Source organism: Zalophus californianus, chromosome 13 (genome assembly GCF_009762305.2).
Source record: "Zalophus californianus isolate mZalCal1 chromosome 13, mZalCal1.pri.v2, whole genome shotgun sequence".
Classification (NCBI taxonomy): Eukaryota; Metazoa; Chordata; class Mammalia; order Carnivora; family Otariidae; genus Zalophus; species Zalophus californianus.
In genome coordinates, this window is record NC_045607.1 from 63,120,346 (window position 1) to 63,141,954 (window position 21,609).

The following is a 21,609-nucleotide window of genomic DNA, read 5'->3' on the forward strand; positions in this document are numbered from 1 at the left end:
GATAATGGTTGTCAGGATGAGGTTTTGTGGGTGGGCTGTGGAAAAGTATTAAAGAGTCATGAAAACAGGCACTGGAGTCACCAAGGGTGACATCAACAGAGGCAACATCAACCAGAAAAGGACATCAGGGTCCCTGTCAACCTGAATGGAAAGAAATTAACATATGTAGAAAATGAGAAATGTGCCACTTCTCTGTTGGCCCTCGGAAATGGGCACACAAGAAAAGGGGTGGATTTTGAGAATAGTGGTGTCACCAGGGGAAAGCCACATTTTAATGATAAAAGGAAATAGAAGCTTTTCAAGAAAAAAGGAGGGAGAGGACATTCCAGATGAAATGTTACATATTTAAATTACAAAAAACAAAAAACCCCAAACAACTTGAAAGAAGATTTTAATCTATCAAGAAATAATTTTTTACATAGAAATTCATTAGTTGGTGATTCACATCTGAGCAACAACAAAAAATGTATGAAGCGTAGTCATTTCCAAAGTTGCAATGTGCTTGTTTTTCTCTGCCCTGAGGAGGCTTCCAGAAACTTATATTCAACAAATATCACGTGTCCATAACTTGTCAGGGACAATGTATTCCAACAGCATTAATTACTTTCTAAGGCATCAAAGTATTCATGGGGCACTGCATGAAAATTTTCATTTCACTTTGTCTTATTATCTACATCTGATCAACTGGAAAATCATCTACTGAATCACTAACCACCTCTCATATGTCAGGCAATGCCCTTTGATTAGCAATTTCCCTCTTTTAAAATACCAATACCCTTTATCATGTTAAGCCTGTTGGTCTTTTTTTCCTTATTGTGAATTTTAAAGTAAATTCACTTAATTAGATTGATTTCCTGTGAGGGGGCTTGTTGTTAACATGCAGAGTTTATAAGAAATTTTTATTAAAATACATGTTAATTATGGAAAACTTGGAATATAAAATATTTGATGCCCTAGAAAGTAATTAAATGCTTTGAAAAGAAAGATACCTAGTAATCATTGTAAGGAAATTCTGCCCTCCTAAGATCCCAAGGTCCCAAATGATGCTGGATTTGCACCTATCTGTACTACAGCAGAGTGCTGTAGTAATGGTAACAGTAATAACTCAAACACTTGTCTAGTGCTGGGCTAGGTGCGGGGGTATAGTAGTGAACAAAACAAACTTTCTCCCGCCCTCCCAGAATTTACTTTCTTTGGGGAGATAGATATTGAGCAAATAATCACACAAATAATTCATTTATAAACAATGATAAATAAGAACTAGGCTGGTAAAGAAGATAAAGAGTAGTACTAAAGTAGTGTGGTCACAAAAGATGGCATTTATGCTGTACTCCAAGGGTGTGAAGAATCTATGGAGGAGAGGGGACAGAGGGTGCCTTCTGGACAGAGAAAACCCTAAGGGCAAGGGCCCTGACAGAACTTGTAGTATTTAGGGAGTTGAGCAGGCTAGTGTGGCTGGAACACAGTGGGCAATGAGGAGAGTATAATGTAATGGGTTGGTGATGGAAGGGGACAGAAGCCAGGTAGGGCTGGGCCGCGGAGGCCAGAGGAAGGAGCTTAGATTTTATTCAAAATGCAGTGGGAAGCCAAGGAAGGGTTTTAAGTAATATGGGATGTGATTTGGGTTTTGTTTTTAAAAGAGCACTCTGGCTGCCATATGAGGAACAGATAGAGGGCAGTAGGAGGGAAGGAATGAAATCATCAAGGAGTCTGCATTAATTCAAGCTCTTAATGGTGGTGGTGGTGATGATGATGATAATGGTGATGGCAGTTACAGTGTCTTGGTCATCTTCTGTGGGCCAGATGCTTTATATATACTATCTCTAATTGTCACCATGATCGTGGTATTTGAGTATGATTGCCTTCATTTTAGAAATAAGGAAATAGAGATTGAGAGATTAAATAAATGTCTTAGTAAGTAGCAAAGCTAGGATCTGAACTCAAATCCATCTGGTTCTTTCCCTTATTCCATGGGAACCATTGTTAGAATGAGGTGTAATTAAAATCATGGACCCGAGGGTCCATTCCTCACCTTGTCAAGCTTACATGCTCTTGCATCGGCAGAGGATCTATGAAGGTATGGTGCAATTATACAAACCCATTGTTGGGTCCTAAAAAATTACGGGAAGGAGAGAGTGTCCCCAAACTTGTCCTGGCCTGTAGGAGGGAGAGGAAATGGGGAATATGACTAAGCTCGGCAACACTATATGACTTCATTCTGGGAGATTTTATAGGGGAGCAGGACAGAGAGGGTGAGATGGGAGAGTGATCACATTACCTTCTGTTCCCTTGGGTATACTGGTTTCACTTCTTTCTTGGGGGAGATCAGAAAAAGTGATGTGGAAGAAAAGGAGGTTGAAGTTTGGGGAACAATGAGATAGCATTGTCCTTACTCAAACTGAATCACTTCCTGTCCCTGAGTCTCTGACACTCTGAAAGTTTCTACATGCCTCTTACCTGGACCCAGGGAAAACATTTCTCCCAGAGAGAGGAAGCACTACAAAGAAATTTGGCAAATCAATGTGTGACTCAAGCCAAACCCCTGTGAGAGGAAGGTAGGGATGTTATGAGTTTTTAGGAAAACATTTTTTTTGTTTTTCACTTAATATTTATAAAGTATGTCTATGCTTTCCCACAGTTTTCCTGGACTCATTCTTACCCAATCATTTTTATTCACTGGCACTACCTGCCCCTTCAACCTTTCTAATGTAACACAACACTGCCTCCCCCCCACTGTTCATTTTGTACCCACTGGACTGCTTACTGTTACTCAATTCACCACACACTTGCACACCTCCATGCTTTTGCTCAAGCTTTTCCTCTTTGTCTGGGAAACTCCTATTTAACCCTTAGAGCCCAATTTGAATGACTTTGTTTCCCTAACTACCCACAATCAAGCAGAATTTATTGCTTCTTTTCTTACTTGCTTATCACATCCAAGTATACTCAATTTCCTCTCTCCTCTGCTAGACTGCTAGCTTCTTGGGAACAAGGGTTGTACCTTAGTCATCTTTGTTTGCCAAGCAATCACTGATAGCAGGCACCCAGTAAATATGGTGTACTTTGGGTCTGTCCTTGCAAAATCCCTACATACTAAGTAAGGCAGGTATTACTCACTGAACAGATGTGGAGGCCCTGTCAAAATGCCCTACCGAGTGGTAGAGCTGAAACTATGGATTGAGCACTGTGGAATTGGCATTACTACAAAATGACAGTTTTATATGACTCAGCTAATAGAACTCAGGTCTTCCTGTTCCTGGGTCAATATTCTTTCTAAATCATTTAAAGAAGCTGACTTTCTGTTTGGCCAATGGCCCTGTGGTTTTAGTGTGACCAGACATTTCGAATTGTTCAGTTCAGTGTGTTGTTTTATTCCCCTCCGGTGCGCCTCCCCATGCCTCACATACTTTGGACACCTAGCTATGTGTTGAACCAAATTTTTAATGATTTTTGAAGAAGCAGAGGTGGAATGACCTCCTTTCCCAAGCTTAGACTCAAGGTTTGCTTCCTCCCTGCAGGGCTCTTAAGCTCTTCCGGTCTTAGTTTCCTCATCTCAAAAATGAAGAGGTTGCATGAAAGCCAGCGTCTTCCTATCCCTTTGACTCTTTCTTGTGCTCCTATACAGGCTCTCACTTCAGCTCCTTCTTTCCACTTTCCCTGGGCCTGCTACTTCAATACTAGCAGCTGCACCAGCCTTGCCCCACAAAAGATATCATTCTCAGAAAAATGCACAAGCTCTGCCTCAGCCCTGTGCCCCTGTCCTCTCCTTTCACTACCTCACAGCAGATAGGATGACAGGGTTAGACAAGGGGGGAATTAAGTAACCTGGAGTCATGTCTTAGGCAAAGGCAGATCTGAAATCCAGGTAAACCATGGACTTGGCTACATTCTGTCTTAGGGCAAAATGACAAAGAAAAAGAAAGTCTACAGAGTTTGTAATTATATTGTGAAACTTTTAAGTGCTAGAGGAAAGCAATATATGAGAAAGAAACAACATGGAACAAACAGGTCTTTGGTTTTCGTTTAATTCTGAAGTTTAAAGTTGAGATAACTTTTTTCTTTCACTTACAATTTTTTTAAGTAAAACTGGACAAGTAATATACAAACTATGGATTAAGGAAAAATTCAGTGGAGCATAAAAAATTCAGTAGAACTATGCAGAGTTAAAATAAAAGTTCTGTGTTTTTAAAAATTTACCTTTATATTGTATTTACTATGTGCCAAGTACTGTACTAAGTGCTTTATATATTTAACTCCTTCAATCATCACAACAATTTTGTCAGGGAGGTACTATTATTTCCCCTATTTTATATGAGAAAACTGGGGCACAGAAAGATCAAGTAACTTCCCCGGGGGTCCATGGCTAAAACCTGAAGCAAATATTTTCAGAATTCATGAGGTGCTCTAGAAAGGGGTGGAGGAATCTAAACCTCTTGGGTTTCAGAACTTCCTGCCTATCCCCCACATCCAGAGCAGAAACTCCTTGTCCGTACTTGGTTTCTGCTTAAAGTTTACTTGGTCAAAAAAGTTTTGCTATAAGAAAACAAATTAAAGTTTTGAGAATATGGCCTAAATCCCTGCCATTTGGATTATTTAACCCTGTAAAGGGAGAGTGAGACTAAAGCCCAGTTCGTATGCCATCATTGGTTGTCTAGTTGGTGAGTAGATTTAGCAGCATCATAAGAAATCATTGCAGTTTAAGGTTAGAAGAGGGAATTTTCAAAACTTTGTCAGGAGTAGAAACCTTGTCTGAAAAAGAAATATTGCAAAGAACCCCAAGAGATTTTTAAAAATCAGTAATTTATTAATTTATTAATACAAATATGGTTTTATGTTTAAATTTTAATATGTGCTCATTATAAAGTTAATTAGAGACTTTGTTTTCAGCATAATGGTGGATTAGTTACCATGACAAGTCCTTCTGACAAAAAGAACTAAAATCTTGAAAGAAATATTTAAAAAAGTCTTTTCAAACTCATTGTTGAACTAGAGGGAAAGTTAGTGTTCAAAATACTGGGAGGCAAGGAATCTTGGCTTTTTCCTAAAGTTGTCTGCCAAATGCTAGAGACAGGGTAGAAAACTACGTGAAATACAGGGCCCCAAATAAAGCCCAGGATATACCTAACATGAGGATTCTAATAATGCATGGCTTAAACCTGAACACCCAAAGGGCTGCGCTTGCAGTGTAAGGGTGATTGAGATAAATAAACCTCACTTGCAGAAGGGCACCACTAGGAAGTTTGTTTGACTCAACTCTGGCACTGGATAGAAAGAAAACCATTCTTCTGAAGACTTCTCTCCTCATGAAAAGTCAGACCTCATATGGGTTTGCAGTCTGAAATCACACTACCTGTGTGTTTCCAAAAGTCTGAAATAGAAAGTTAAATATAGAATGGTTTTAGGTTGGTAATGTCTCAAGAAAAATGGGAAAGGCAAACACAAGTCTTATCTTGAACTCAGCTGCAGCCCAAGCCACAAAGTATTCATTTACACAGAAAAATTTCCAGGGCAAATGAGTAGTTTGCAGTCAAAATTTATAAAACACACAGGAATACTAGGTACCATGGTGAGAACCACAGAAGGAACAGACAGCAGAAACCAACCTGCAAAGTTGGTGTATGTATTAGAACAATCAAGAATGACATATAAAACACCTGATTTTAATATCTTGAGGTAGAGTTCTAAAAATATTGAAAACAGGAACAAGGAAAAATTAGATTTGGAAAAGATCCAAATAGAATCTCTAGAAATAAAAAAATGTAATATTGAAATTAAAACTTCGTTAAACAGCAGATTAAATAGCAGATCAGAAATAGTGAACTAGATGAAGAGTCAGTGAACTAGAAAATATATCTGAAGATATTCTTTGGAATACAATTCAAAGATACATAGAGATGGAAAATATGGGAAAGGGGGTGAGAAACTTGGAGGACAGATAATGTGTATCTATTTGGAATTTTAGAAGGGAATGATAAAATAGGGAAGGGAAAATATTTGAAGGTATAAAGACCAAGAACTTCCAAAATCATTCAAAGACTCCAATTTTCAGATCTAAGAATCCCAAGCAAGTTAAAAAAATGAAAGAAATCCATATTTTGATATATTAATTATGAAACTGCAGAACATTGAAAAAAGAGAGAAGGTGAGGAAAATGAAGCTATTGGGACGAGGAAAAAGAAAATTTTGATTGGGTTTATGGATGGATGGTTGTTAGTCTTAGAGTAGCCCCCAATTTCACAAACCTGTGAAATTAACATTAGGTATTTTTGGAACCATTAAGGGCAGATCTTCACTCAAAGTCACATAGGGAGTGGGTACATGGTGGAGTCAGGTCCAGAACTCTGGTCTCCCAACTCACAAAGTGGTAGCTGTCACTGCTCTTTCCTCTCTACCCTGCTGTTGTTTCTTTAAGATATTAAACAATAGCAAAGAATAACAAAGTGTGAAGAAAGCACAGGCAACAGTTTCAGTTTATCAGGGAAGTTTTTGGCACTGTCCTATTGTATCATATATGGAATTTAATAACTATTTTAATGCATTCTTACACAGTACAGTGTCCCATCTCTAGGAACGAATGAAGCTGCTCAGTTTTCCAGGTGGGGGTAAGGAGACATAGCCTTGTTTCCTTTAAGCTTATAAAATAATGTGAGGGTAGAATGAGAAAGATTTTAGAAGATGTAATTAAAGCAGAGTCACAGAAAATAGTTCTGGCACAGCATTCTGTATAAGGTGGCAGAAGAACAATTGGAGATAGATGCAAAATCTCAATCTGGAGAAAGGCTTTGCTGAGAAATACACATAGAGAAAGCAGGCATCAAGCCACAGCATGTGTATATACCTGAGTCACTAAGTCATAAATCAGTACTCAAAACTGGAGATGAAATACAATCTGTTTTGCTTCAGTTCACTGCCTTAGACCTGGCTTGTTTTACTTTCTAAAAAGTTTATTTATACCAAGATCTACAAAGGAAGACAATCTGCAAGGGTTTTGTCTCAAGACAAATCATTTGTATATATATCAAAATCTATCATCTTTGTTCATGAAAAGATAATAATTGCATTTATGTATATGTATGTATGGAAGAATTATTTCTGAGTCTTGCCTAATTCTCTACAAAGAACATCTGGAATTAGGAACAATACAAACAAAATGGATTGCTTAACCAAGAATGAAAACTTGCACATTACTGTTAGTTTTGACTCTGGGGATAGTGCCCAGACTCCAAAGCCTGAAGTACTTTAATATTTGTATAATTTGAAATCCTAAGAAAGATACAATTCTTTGGGAAGTATCCTAAATTTTATCAGGTAACTTGCTGTTTGTTTTTTAAGAGAAACATGAGATTTTTAGACAAGGAAAGATTTAAATTTTGAAGCTCATCTTCAGAGTAGAATGTAATATATATCTTTAAATTGGCTCATTTGTAAAAAGGTAGGCTTGGGTATGGTACATAGTTCAACCACAAAAAATATTGATGAGGAGAAATTTATTCCAGATACCACCAATATATATTTAAAGCCAGTGAAAGTATACCTAACTTCAATTTCCAGTGCACAAGGATGCCACTTAGATACTTCAGGAATTGATCCTGGGAGCTAGTAGGCTTTGGAAAACTAAGGAATAACAAGATGAATTTCTAAAAGGATGAGCCAGATATTTATGGAAATGGGGAAAGAGGAGCTCTAGTCTCTAAAATTTAGAAGCAAGAGAAGGCAGCCTGAAGTAGCAGCTGAGGTAACAAAACTGTATTGGTGGAAGATAAATGTAGCAGACCTCCTTTAAAAATAAAAACCTTATAAAAAAAGTTTTCTCTTTAAAAGTGGAAATCAACTACTGGTTAGTCAAGTGCTTGATAATTATATTATGAAGACTAAGGGTAAGTTTCAAAAATAGATATCAAAGATAAGTTTCAAAAGGTAAGTTTCAGGTTTCTGACACTCAACCAGAAGATAAGAATTGTCCTTGTGCTAAAAACACAAACCAGTCAGCCAGTCAGCCTTTATTTTGATGTCACATGTAGAACCTTGATATGATCTGTTTTATCAAATGGTTTTGATAGGGGTGCCTGGGTGGCTCAGTTGGTTAAGTGTCTGCCTTCAGCTTGGGTCACAGTCCTGGGATTGAGCCCCACATCAGGCTCCCTGCTAAGTGAGGAGTCTGCTTCTTCCTCTGTCCCTCCCCCTTGCTTGTGCTCACTCTCTCTCTCTGAAATAAATAAAATCTAAAAAAAAAAAAGAAAACCCAAAAAACCCCAATGCTTGTGATAAATTACAAAAAGTGGATACTTTGTTAAATTATATGTCATTTGAATAATGTTTTAATCAAGAAAATTAATCAGGGTGGATTATTATTAACTCATAATGATTCAACAATACCTCAACTAAATTTTTTTAAGTATGTTGTATTCAAAGTATATAAAAACTAGCTCTTTCTGCCATCTTGGAGCCTGAGGAGGCCTGCTGGAAATAGGACTCCTAAAACGATGGAAGTCTGTGGTCCAAGGCCATTTTTGCTGACTATAAGTGGGGTCTCTGGAACTGGAGGGAGCACACAGCTCCTCTTAAAATTGAAGGTATTTATGGTCAAGATGAAATTGAATTCTATCTAGGCAAGAGATGTGCTTATGTGTACACAGCAAAGAACAACACAGTAACTCCTGGTAGCAAACTGAGCAAAACCAGAGTAATCTGGGGGACAGTAATTTGTGCTCATGGAAACAGTGACGTGGTTCATGCCAAATTCTGAAGCAACATTCCTGCTAAAGCCACAGAATCCACGTGATGCTGTACCCCTCAAGGATTTAAACTTACTGAAAAGTAAATAAATAAAGGTGTAGATTTGTTAAAAAAAAGTCTACAAAAATTAAATTTGTGACCATGGGGTTAAGAGGATAATCCCCCCCTTTTTTTTCTACTATGGTATGGCACTTAAAAAAAAGTGATTCCTGACTTTTTTTCCTGAAACCCAAATACAATATGATGACTTGTTTTGTTCCCTAATTAATGTTGCTTTGTAACTGGGAAACAATAGACAAATGCCTCAACTCCAAAATTAAATCTTAGGGAAGATATGTTTTTTTCTAAATTGTGTTTGCCTAGCTAACTCAAGTCTGGGGAAAAATTACTAGCTACCCCAGACTGACATAGTGTATTTTTAAGGAAGATAAAGAAAATGCATACATTAAAGGAGAACCACAATGCCCACCTGTCAGAATGGCTAAAATGAGGAAGATAGAAAATATCAAGTATTTGCAAGGATTTGGGGAAAATGGAATTATTTTACATGGCTGATTAGAGTATAAATTGCTACACAGACTTTGAGAAAAAATTTGGTAGTATTCAAAAGCATACTTTTGGCCCAACAATTCTACTTGAAGGTATATATGAAAGGCATAAAAATGCCAAAAGACATAATAAGGGAATGTTCATAGCAGTCTTAGTCATATAATGCTAAGTTGGAAACATTGAAAATGTCCATCTACATTATAATTAGATAAATTGTTGCACATTTATTTAGAGGAATTCTAACCAGTAATGAGATAAACAAGCTACATCTATGTGCAGCTACAGCGATGGATCTCACAAACACAATGTTGAGTGAAAGGCTAGATGCAAAGGGATATATACTGTATGAATTAGTTTATAAATAGTTCAAAAACCCCACAGACAAATTGAACGTATTATATTAGAAAACATAATGCTATTCTTGAGGTACAGAGTGGTGACTAGAAGGTCCTTAGAGTTCTATACTCTTCTATTTCTTTAAATGGTTACTTACGTTTGTTCACTTTGTGACAATTCATTATGCTATACAGTTATGATTTATGCAGTTTTGTGTGTGTTATATGTGAATGAAATTTTTTTAAGTAAAAGAAAGAGAGAGACTGTCAGTGAATTCTAAAATATACAGAGTCCACATTTTTTTTTTAATTTTTATGATTTTGTTTATTTGAGAGAGAGAGAATGAGAGATAGAGAGCATGAGAGGGAAGAGGGTCAGAGGGAGAAGCAGACTCCCTGCTGAGCAGGGAGCCTGATATGGGACTCGATCCCAGGACCCTGGGATCATGACCTGAGCCGAAGGCAGTCGCTTAACCAACTGAGCCACCCAGGCGCCCCCAGAGTCCACATTTTTAAAAAAGATTTTATTTTTTTATTTGACAGAGAGAGAGTGAGCACAAACAAGGGGAGAGGCAGAAGGAGAAGCAGATTTCCTACAGAGCAGGGAGCCCGATGCGGGGCTTGATCCCAGGACCCTGGGATCACAACCTGAGATCACGACCTGAGCGGAAGGCAGACGCTTAACAGACTGAGCCACCCAGGTGCCCCCAGATTCCCCATTCTTAAGTGTGGTGGTCAAAGAGACTCATTGACAGAATTAAGTAAGCACTCATGGTTGAAAAAATTAAAGAAGTGTCAGCATCTGTGTTTAAGAATGTGTTGAGCTGACAGGAAAATGGTCAGATTTGAAATGCACACATTCTCTTCTTCCCTTAGTACAAAATAAGTGGTTCTGATATGCCTGATTAAAGACTTAGTTTTCTGATCTGAAGGAATTGAAAGTTGCTCAGATTAAAAAAGCTTTTTTGTGTGTTTTTGAAATAAGGCAGAATCCTCATGGTAACTTTAAAAAGAGTTTGGCTGCCCTTCTCAGAAGGTGTTTTTTTTTTTTATTTTTATAAGTTCTTAAAAACCAAAAATGGCTGGAGTTCTGTGGGAATTAGAAGATGTTGAGAGTTACCTGGGTTGAATGCTGTTTCTTAGCAGACAAATCTCTTTTCTTTCCCCAAAGAATAAATTTAGGTATGCAGAAACATAAGCCATTCATGGCAATCCTGTCTGTCTGCCAATAATGCATCTAGGAGTAGGCATGTGACTCAGATCTTGTCAATGAGACAAAGGGGAGGTGTGTCTGGGACTTCTGGGAAAATTTTTTCCTTAAGAATAAGCACTTTTTGACTTGCACTCACTTGGCCTCTTTGAGGATGTGATGCTCAGAGCTGGACCAACCATCTCCCATAAAGGGAGAGATCATGGACAGTCTGAGGACCACAAAGCAGAAGGGTGAGAAGAGCTTGGGTCTTTGGTGATGTCCTTGATTCTTTGCATCAATTGTGGGACTGACCACTTTAGAACTTCTTGTTAAGTGAGCAACAATTGTCTTATATTTTAAGTCATGTTCAATTCATTTTCTATTTTTGCAGCTAAAGCATATCAAGTGATACAAATTCTCTTTGTTTTTTGTCTAAATGTCATCACATTGCCTTTTTCTAAATCCTAAAATGAAATGGCAAACAACTAATGTATTCTGGACATTGATTTAATAATATCTTTAAATACGGCTGGATTATTTAAACATTTCCCCTGCTCCCCATGCTCAAAGCTCTTCTTTTTTTCTTTTAATTTAATTTTTATTTTTGTTTTATTCTTTAAAAAGATTTTATTGATTTATTTGAGAGAGAGAGAACATGAGAGAGAGGAGGGGCAGTGGGAGGGGCAATAGCAGATTCCCTGCTGAGTAGGGAGCCCTACAACTATTCAGGCAGGCCGATCCCAGGACCCTGAGATCATGACCTGAGCTGAAGGCAGACACTTAACCAACTGAGCCATCCAGGCATCCCTTTAATTAAATTTTTAATTAAATTTATCAAATTTTATTAAATCCAGTAGTGTTAACTAGATCTGTTCTGCAGCAGATATCTAGAAATTTTTCATCTTGCAAAACTGAAACTATATTCATTGCACAACTCCATTTCCCCCTTTCCAAGACTCCTGATGACACTGTTCTACTCTCGGTTTCTATATGTTTGACTACTGTAGACACATCATATAAGTGAGATAATATAGTATAGAGTATTTGTGTCTGGCTTACTTCACTTAGCATAATGTTCCCAAGGTTCATCCATGTTGTAGCATGTGACAAGATTTCCTTCTTTTCAAAGACAGAATAATATTCTATTATATGTATATACCACATTTTCTTTATCCATTTATCAGTGAATGGACATTTGGGTTGATTTTACCTCTTGGCTATTTTGAATAATACTGCAGTAAACATGGGTGTACAAATATCTCTTCAAGATCCTGCTTTCAATTCTTTTGGATATATACCCAATATACTGCATGGAGCACTGGGTGTTATACGTAAACAATGAATCATGGAACACCACGTCAAAAAACTAATGATGTAATGTATAGTGATTAACATAACTTAATAATAATAAAAAAAGGGAAAAAGAATAAATTCAGATAGCCAGGGGTGCCTGGGTGGCTCAGTTGGTTAAACATCTGTCTTCTGCTCAGGTCATGATCGCGGGGTCCTGTAATCGAACACCGCTTTGGGCTTCCTGCTCAGTGGGGGTCTGCTTCTCCTTTTCCCTATGCCCCTCCCCCTTCTGCTCTCTCTCTCAAATAAATAAATAAAATCTTTAAAATGTAATAAATTCAGATGGCCAATAGCAGTACTGTTATTAATATTTTACAGATTATTGTTATTATATATAATATATAGATTATATGTTATTCATTTTACAGATTACCAATATAGTAGTATTATTACTATTTTATTTTTGCAAAACATCAATTGGATTTGTTTACCAAAAATTTTTGTGTGTATAAATTTTTGTGTAAAATTGATTATGAATAAAATAAAAGTTGATTATGAAAATCATATACATATGATACATATTCAGTAGGTCATTGTGGTTGGACAAATAGTGACAAAATGCAATGACTTGTAAAGACTTTTGAATATCAAACTTCAGTTAACATTCCATTTATAAAGTGAACTGTTAAACAGGTTTTCATATCCTCCAGTAACTAATGTAGCTAATGTGAAAAAAACAACTTTCAATTAATAAAGCATTAATATTTTCTAAGATAAAAGCAACAAACAATTGGGTGATAAAAAAATCTTTTTTTTTAAATAAAGTATTTGTATTTTATTTATTTTTTCAGGTGTAGAATTTAGTGATTTATCACTTACATGCAACACCCAGTGCTCATCACACACACACAAAATCTTTATATATTTATAAAATAAAATTGCCAGTAGGAACTCATGATTTTATGTATTTATGTTTCTTCCCCTATCTCTGTAACTGAACTGATTTAATGTCAGTATTAAGATGAAATAATCCAGTATATATCCCAAGGCCCATAGTTTGTAATCTAATAATGTTCTCCACTGAAAAAATCAGAGTTCTTTGCAGAATAGCTTGTTTCATGTTATGGGTGGAAGAAATGAAAGATGAGCCAAAATAACTTGTTGCCTGAAAACAGTGATGCCTTTTTCAAAGTTCTGAGGTGATTAATAAAAAAGCAAATGAGCCAGCATAAAAGGGCTTCTATGTGCCAAATTTGACAATTTGAGTCAAAACAATAAAAAATATAGCTAATCAAAACAAGTTAAGTTTGAAAATGATTTAGTTACAACAATGTCAACAAAAATCATGAGTTCATAATGATGCTCAAAGGTGAAAAACACTAAAAATAAAAACTGTTTTCTGTTAAAAATATTATTTCATTTTACCTTTATTCAGAAGTTAATTGTAAATATATTTTCATAATATGTGAAAGTTTTCCCTTGTACAAAGACTGACGTTACATCTTGCATAATTTCTGTAGGAATTTTCACCTAATTTTGGGATATGCCTATCAAATAGTAACAGAAATACTGGTCAAGTTGTTAAAAGTGCTGTAAAACTTTAGGTATTCCACCCTATCCTTACTGCCAATTATCCCAGATTAGTTGGTATAGTCCAAAGCCAGAAAGAGAGTCCCTCCCAATGCTGGTATTCAGCTGGCATTCTCTATGTGGCTGGTTCTTTTCCTATTTATCTCTGCTCATGCCATACCAGCTGTTGAAGATCACCCCTGGATAAACCATGAGATATTTTTTCACAACCAAATAGCCACCCAGTAATACACTGTGTCATGTATTAGATGATATTAAATTTGATTATTAGAAGAAATTTAAAAATTAAGAGTATGGAAGTGCCTGCCCTCCTTTCTTTCCTTCCTTTCTTTCTTTCTTTTCTTTCTTTCTTTCTTTCTTTCTTTCTTTCTTTCTTTCTTTCTTTCTTTCTTTCTTTCTTTCTTTCTTTCTTTCTTTTTCTTTCTTTCTTTCTTTCTTTCTGGAGTGAGGGAAGGGTCACATTTTAATGTCCCAGTCCTTGGATGCTGGGCTGTCCAGCACCCAGCCATTCCTCATGGCCTAGCTGCTCATGCTGGTGGTGGCTGGCCTGCTTCATTGGGCCTTCAGCAGAGGCTGTCCCATCTTCCTAGGGCACCAATTTCACATCCAGCTCCAACTGACCCATGTAGAAACTGAGGGCAGAAGCCCAGAGCAGGCCCATGGCCAGCACAGCCCCCATGCCCACCAACGAGGGGGTGCTGCCCCACACCATGCACAGGCCGTGCAGCAGGAAGAAGCTACTGGCAGCTTCCCAACCCATGTCAAGAGTATGGAAGCTTGCCACTCACAAGTGTGGAGGTTCCTGGCCATTGACCTGAAAAAACTTGTTACAATCCACACCCTGGATATTTAATTCCTGTACAAGTTTAAACAGAACTTCCTTATGCAACAATCAGAAAATAGAACTCAGAGGGCTGGAAACTTGTCCGTGATGGTATGACAAGCCTTTGTCTCCCACTTTGCCTACTTCATGGGCTGCTCCAGCTATTCCCCAAACCGTTGCCTTCATCATCATTATGTGGGATGCTAAGTAGGTTCAACCTTGGTTACTCAGTAGCTGGGTTTGTTGTGAAAGGTACTAACATGTAAAGACTGTTAACCACCTCTCTTCTTCTTCAAGATAAGACTTAATTGTTCTTCTCCTCTGGACAGATAATGACCTCTTCCTGAGTATATCCCAATGATGCAGAGTGAAAAAATATAACTGGTGTTCCTTCCTTTGCCAAGAAGAGGACTCACATATAATAGGTACAGAAGTTATCTGGACCTAACAATGAACAACAACCCTAGAGGTTAGCAGTCACTGTATTGGTCTGCCTAGATAGTAGTCTAAATAAACCCAGGTGCTCATTTAGGAGCATATATCACAAATAACCAGAAAAAAAAAATTGGATGCTGCTAAAAAATGGACTTCTATCTAATTTTTATACTTTTATGAATTTAGAAATACAAGGATTTATAAACAACAGTTTTTTTCCAACTGGCACATCACAATGAAAATTGTTTTAATGCTTCTAAATGCTGAGTCTGATCTCATGGACGTCATAGTAACAAAGAGAAATCATACTACTTGACATAATGAAGGGTAATAATAATTAGACAACCAGATGTAAGCATTACATGTCATGTCTTAGGCATAGGACCCTCCAAACTTTCATAGTAAAACAGCTTATTCTCCTTTGCGTTAATAATATCCAATTTATTCTATTAACCACCACACTGTGACAATTATGATTATGGTCAGAAACAATATGATTCTTGAGTAAGTCAGTGAAGATGAAATATGCACCATCTTTGATAAAGTAGTGCTGTATATACATTCAGGTAATATGGATCTTATATAGGTCATAGTGAAGAAAAAAAAAGGAAGCTGAATATATCTACCAAATTACATTAGAATGAATATTGGCACCTATGTCTGTGGCTGAAACTTTTTTTTTTTTTAAGCAGACTCCACGCCCGGGTGGAGCCCAATGAGGGCCCCAAACTCACAACCCTGAGATGAAGACCTGAGCTGAGATCAAGAGTTGGATGCTTAACCAACTGAGATACCTAGGCACCCCTGAGGCTGAAACTTTTTAAAAAGATTGGAAAGAAAAATTACTGAAATAAGCTGAATACTACAGCTACTGCTAATTTACCAATATGAAGCAGTCATGCTGATTATTGATGAAGTATCGTTCAAACAGGATTGCTAAAGAATGTGGACAAGTAGTACATATATGTACATATATTAATACATAAAAGATAATGGAAAAATATAACCTCAGGAAGGAAAAATTTTGGGACTAATAAATTCAGGCTAAGGGAATATTCATGTTTGTATATAATAAGCCCCCAAAGAACACAAGAGAAAAAGCACACAATCTCCTAAGGAAAAAAATGTTAACTGCTTAGATAATATTTCTGAAACAACTGCCAGTGATAGAGCCAACAGGCTAAGAAGTGAGAGTGGTTGATATTTGAACACAGCAGACATGCAAAACTATGAAGTTCTATGAAGTTCTATCAAAGTCTTTTAAAAAAAATATTGAATCTTTGCTAGGAAATTCAAGAGAAGTAATGAGCAAAACATTATTATGATTGCAAAAAGTTTCAGATGCACTAGTGTTGCTGGGGAAAATTGTGGCAATCATCTAATTAATAAGGTGTTCAAAGTGAAGAGGAATTAGATGTAGACTATTGTGCTAATTAAAAGTGAAAGCACCCAGCCAAGTTTGTGGGTGGACCCCTCCTGCTTCTGGCAATACCAATGGGAAAGAAAGTTACATAAGAAAATGGTGGCTGGCAGGGAACTTTTCCCTCAGATGTCAATGAATGTAACCCTAAAAAAATAGGTGGAAGGTTTTATGTCATCTCACTAATATTTTTATGTTTGAAAATTATGGAAACTTTGAATAGAAAATGGCTTTACAATATTAAAGTCTCACTAAATGAAGTGTTTGGAATCCATCTTCCTTCTTGGTTCTTTTCCTTCATGGGACATAACTCTGAGTTTTAACCTCTAATTTGAAATTTACTGATTGAGTTATCTTGGGTTAGTACAATCTTTACAAATTTTTCTTGCTTAACTTTATAAATGGAGAATGTCATCTCACAGAGATGCTCTGAGGATTAAATGGGATAATGTGATGAAAATATCTCATATTTAGTATGTGATCAGTGATTAACAATAGTTACCTTTAATGACTGCTTCTGACTTGCTTTATCTTCATAGGTATCAGAACATCTAAGGTAGGATGTCTTGTTATTGTTACTGTTTTGTTTGTTTTCTATTTTGCACCAGAGGAAAAAAATTCAGGGTCAGGAAAATTAAGTAAGATCCAAAATCACACAGGTAGTCAGTGATAGATGATGGATTTAAGGCCTGTCTGAATAAAAAAAAAAAAATCTGTGTGTTTTTACTATTATGCTATATTGCACTCTTCACATAAAGCAAAAACAAAACCAAACATTTTTACAGAATATAGCATGATCTACTGACAATAACAAGGCCAGCATGTGAGTATGTACCAGGAGTCTGTTATAGGGAGGAAGTGGCCCAAACTCCTTACTTCCCCATTACCATCCTTCAACAATGAACTTTGGCTGCCCTGTAAGGCTGTGTTCTTTTAAAGCTTACTTTTGCATGCAAATGTCAGCACCAGAAAACCCTGAGGGAAACTGAAAAAAGATAAGAGGTTCTACCAGGATTTCCTGAAATCCTTGAACCAACCATCATTTTGTTTGAAGGAATTAAGTTTTCTTTCTGCTATTCAAGGAAATTATTTTTGGTATTAATGTTTCAAAGGTCCCTGCTACAAGCTGTGATATAAAGAAGAAAAATTCTAACACTTTTGATTTCCACCGTGTTTGCCAGAATTTCAACTTGTTGAGTAAAAGATACATTGATTTTGGCAGTCACACTCACATCTCCAAAAATGACCTCATGCTGTCAGATTTACTGGCATAAAAATTCCCTAGTGTATATTTTTTCTTCCCTCAATGAGGTCCCCTCTGCAGAACTTCTCTGTGAAGAGTTAATTCTGCATGCATATCTCCAAAAAAGGCCTTGTGCTATCATATTTACTGGCATAAATATTCCTTGGTGTTTATTTTTTTATTCCTCCCTTCAGTGCTACACACACTTATACACACCCCACAGTATTTCCCTGAAATGATTTAATTCCCCCATGGATGAACCTTTTATAATTGAATCTCAAACACATTCCGCGAAGTTAGTTGTAAGCTCTGTTTCTTTAACCCTCTGCTGAACCTAACCAGGAGTGGCACCTCCCATTTCTCAATCTCCTGCCTTATTTTCAGCCCTGTTTCAAACCCTAAATAAAAGTTCTTCTGAGAATTCTTCCTTCTCTATAAATGGGAAAGAGAAAGAGGTACATTCTGGCTGTAGATATTGTAAGCTAAACAGTGATGGGAAATAGAAAAATATCTAGATCATTGCTAAGAAAATGAATTATGCTGCTACCAGTGAAGGACTGGTAGGAAATCTGGGATCCTTTCAGAGAAAAATGGAAAAAATATGAAATTTGAGCTGCAGGAAGTGATGCTTGTGCAGAGAGTTCTTAACTATTTAAGGATACTACTCAACTGTGTGATTCTTCTCAAGCACTCCAAACTTTGGAAATAGAGGATTCTGATGTTTTCTGAACATAGAACTGTGACTTTTGGGAGCAAAAAGTATTCTAAAGACAAATGTGACAAGCAATAGGTAAAGGATATTGGGAACAGCACTGGACCACAGTGGCATACAGGGATGATTCAAGCTTCAGCTGAGGAGGGAGTGAGAGTCAGGAAAATCCAATCACACCTACTCCTAAACTCTCAAGTTTCCAGTGACCTGGAATCAATTTTGTGCAGCCATGATATGTTTGGATTTTTACCATTTTCTTTATTAAAATAGTCTGGAGGCATGTATTTATGTGTGGAAAGATAAGGCAGAGAAAAATGCAAGGAGAAAAAATTGCCACAAGGCAGACAGCAAGAAAGAAAGTGAATAAAACAATCTTTTAAAGAAAGTGTCAAAATGAAGAATAGTAGCAAAACTAATGAGCTTTTGAATTTACTCATTTAGGATGACAATTCCTCATTTTTTCATAAATGGTTTATTTTTTGAGCAGATGACTTTGAAAGGATGGCCCCTCTCAGTTCTTTTATTTGTCCCCCTCTTTTGAAGCCACTGGTAAACAATTGTTAGTAGGTTTGTCTTGGATAAGCATTAGCAGTATGGAGTAGAATTATCAGCTTGTTTTATAAAGTTTTGTGGTGGGGGATGGAAACTTACTATAAAGACTATTATAATCAATTTTAGCAATTTATTAATAGTTTTCCAAATCACCCAAAGGAAATCAAAGTGGAATTATACGTTAGTAGCAACTGCTATTATCAACTTTTACTGGTATTGACAATAAATAACAAATCAGTCTAATCCTTTATTTTATAGAAATAAAAACCAGTTCCCCATGGTTCCCAAGATCTTATTTTACCAAACCTGACAAAAAATGTACAAGAATATTAGTTTTATTCTTACCGTGTAATCTTGTTTTGATTTCTTCTCTGAAAAGCTGCAGCTCTGTGTTCAGAGAGCTTGCAGATTCTATTTATTACCCAAAGTTTGGCAGAGAACCAAAGCACTGTAAGAACATCTGAGAGGGTGAGATTTTGGCAGGATTTTAATTACATGAAAAAAGCCAATAGAGTTACAGTCCTGTCAACATTCAAGATTCCTACTTTCTGTCTTCTCCCCATTTCCATCTTAAAATTTAATTCAACAATTATAGATTTATGTTTTTTTTATTTCCAACTCACATCAGAATTATCTTATATGCAAACCCCACTCCCATCTCCAACTCACAATCCTCCTCTGCCCCTGCCCCCAACACATTACAACTTTGCTGTCTTCAGAGTTGAACTTCACCTTCAGCACTGTTCATATGGAAATTCTTGGAGGGAGTTTTAAGGTGATAGTGAAAAGTTCCTGAATTTACCTTCTCCCGTGAACACTCCAAATCTACAGCTACATAAGAATCGATTCCCTCTGAAAAAGGTCTGAAAATTAGATGAACTGCTCTCCACAACAAAGAATAGCAACAACAGGATACAACAAAGATAAAAGAACCACATCAAGATGGGGTAGGAGAGGCAGAGACACAATCTCACAAAAAATCCAACCCCTGGCATGGCAAAAGACAATAGGGAAGGATGTCACCAGATGGGTGCTTTTCCCAAAGGAGTGAGGGTTAGTATCCCATATTGGGTGCCACAGCCTGTGAGATCTGCACTGGAAAGACAAGCCCCAGAAATCTGGCTTGGAAAACCAATGCGTCTGATGTCTAGGGGTCCCAGAATGCAATAAGAAACTGAGATTCTCTTCTTGGAGAGCTCACATATGGTCTTACTTGCCCCAAGACCCAGTGAAAAAACAGCGGTTTGAAAAGCACCTATACTATATGAGGGACATTCATTTGCTGATCTGGAAGCATTGGCTGGAGGGGCATGGGAATTGAGGTGCTTCCTGGAGAGGGAGATGCTGGTGGACACAATTGTTCCACTCTACACACAGTCTGCAAAAACAGGCAGATGAATTCAAATGCAGCACCCTCTCACCACCTTGCTGTGATCGGGGCGATGGGGGGGAGCAAGAACGCAGGTACAGCATGTGCTGAGGTCAAAGATCATGGGCAGTAGCAGTGCTCCCCCACTTTCTGGCTGGGGTGGGCAAGAGCAAGTAGTTACCACATTTCAGCTTTCAGCTCAAAGCTGGTGTGTGTGCACAGACAAGGAACTCTCACACTACATTACTGAAGGCTCTGGGGGCATGCAGTGAAGACATATGCTCACTGCATTTCTGAAGCTGGTGAATGTGGCCCACCCATATAATCTCTAGCTTCCTTGCCCAAACCAGTAGGTATGCACAATCCACACAAGGGACACTCCTTGATTGCCTGGCCCTGGTGGCCAAGACTGTAACAATTGGAAAGACAGTTTTTGGCAGGCTATCAACCCCAAGGCACTGCACAGAGAGCAGACTAAAACACAACTCCAGTCTTCCTATGAAAAAGGCCTATTTATTTAGCTTGGAGCTTCAGCCTCAGGGACAGGCTTAAAGTATCCCACACATCTAGAGGGTAAGGAATGTTTCGAGGGGAATATAAACAGGGATACACCATCCTTGCACACTCCCTTGGTCTTGCTAGAGGTTGATGGGACTTCCCAGAAAGGAGCTTATACACTCTTCTAGAGCCCCAATTATTGCAACTATCACCCAGGGTACACTTCCATATCTCCTGGTCTGTAGGCCAGTAGGGACTGTGATTGTGACTCCTCAGGACTATATATTTGTATACTTTAAAAGCTGCTGCCTGAGAGTGTGGTTTCCAGTCAGCCCAAAACTAGGTGCTAAATGAGATTCTTACCTTTGAATCACTGACAGGTCTTAACACACTCTCAACAATGAGGGAATATCAAGACTAAATCAGGTTATTTAGACAATCACAAAGGTTTAAGAGAGAATCAAGAGCTAGGGTGAGATTGACTGAGAAGGTCATCATCTATACAAAGCTTCAAGATAGAAAGAGGTAGCTCTTTCACATAATACATAGAAATAAAAAAAGAGTCAAGCAAAATGAGAAAACACAAATATGTCCCAAACAAAAGAAATAAGACAAAGCCTCAGAAATAGACCTAAATAATATGGAGATAAGTAATGGACCTGATAAAGAATTCAAAGTAATGGTCATAAAGATGCTCACTGAACTTGGGAGAGGAAATGATGAACGCAATGAAAACTTCAACAAAGATGTAGAAAACTTAAGAAAATACCAAAAAGAAGTCACAGAGTTTAAGAATGCAATAACTGAACTTAAAAATACACTACTGGGGTTCAACAGCAGACTGGATGAGACAGAAGTGAAT

At 37.4% G+C, this 21,609-nt stretch overlaps 1 protein-coding gene across 5 annotated transcripts in view; it reads right to left on the reverse strand.

Moving 5' to 3' along the window:
* The window catches only part of IL33 (interleukin 33), a 39,058-nt gene extending 19,783 nt beyond the window's left edge, over positions 1-19,275 (reverse strand). For 3 of the 5 annotated variants that reach the window (XM_027616942.2, XM_027616937.1, XM_027616938.1), the window contains exons 1-2: positions 19,226-19,260; positions 16,876-17,066 (exon numbers count right to left, since the gene is read on the reverse strand). The gene's annotated coding sequence lies outside the window, so the exon portion shown is untranslated. Of the gene's footprint in view, positions 1-16,875; positions 17,067-19,225 lie in introns of all 5 variants that reach the window. The other 2 variants (XM_027616941.1, XM_027616940.1) reach the window with 2 other exon arrangements.
* Between the last annotated feature and the right edge of the window lie 2,334 nt (positions 19,276-21,609).